The sequence below is a fragment of the Arachis duranensis genome, chromosome 5 (assembly GCF_000817695.3).
Source record: "Arachis duranensis cultivar V14167 chromosome 5, aradu.V14167.gnm2.J7QH, whole genome shotgun sequence".
In the NCBI taxonomy this organism is placed as follows: domain Eukaryota; kingdom Viridiplantae; phylum Streptophyta; class Magnoliopsida; order Fabales; family Fabaceae; genus Arachis; species Arachis duranensis.
This window is the reverse complement of record NC_029776.3, coordinates 32,453,553-32,454,351: the sequence shown is the minus strand read 5'-3', so window position 1 is coordinate 32,454,351 and position 799 is coordinate 32,453,553.

Here is a 799-nt window from a genome sequence, read left to right as displayed (position 1 = left end):
ATACTTGAAATGTTGAATCAAATCATTAATTGATAGCAAGTATCCTTAAAAATGGAAAGAAATCAATTTTGAAAACATATGATTGAAAAGCTATGAATTGAAAAAGATTTGATTTTGAAAAACTTTGAAAACCTGAAAAAAATTGTATTGAAAAACAAAATCTTCCCTCTTGTGCCATCCTGGCGTTAAACGCCCAGAATGGGGCACATTCTGGCATTTAACGCCCAAAATTATACCCTTTTGGGCGTTAAACGCCCAACCAGGTACCTTGGCTGGCATTTAAATGCCAGTCTGTCCTTCTTCACTGGGCGTTTTGAACGCCCAGCTTTTTCTGTGCAATTCCTCTGCAGTATGTTCTGAATCTTCAATTCTCTATATTATTGACTTGAAAAGACACAGATAAAAAATATTTTTGGATTTTTAATAATAAGGAAAAATCAAAAATGCAACAAGAATCAAATAACAATGCATGCAAGACACCAAACTTAGCAGTTTGTATACTACTGACACTAATGAGAATGCATATGAGACACAAAACACTCAAGTCAAGAGAATTTAAAGATTAGAGTAAGAAATCATCAAGAACATCTTGAAGATCAATAAGACACATGAATGAATGCATGCAATTGACACCAAACTTAACATGAGACATTAGACTCAAACAAGAAATTTTTGGGTTTTATGATTTTGTAATTTTTTTGTCCTTTTTCGAAAATCTAGTAGAAAAAGGTATCAAAATTCTTAATGAGAATTCCAGGAATCAGTGCAATGCTAGTCTAAGACTCCGGTCCAGGAATTA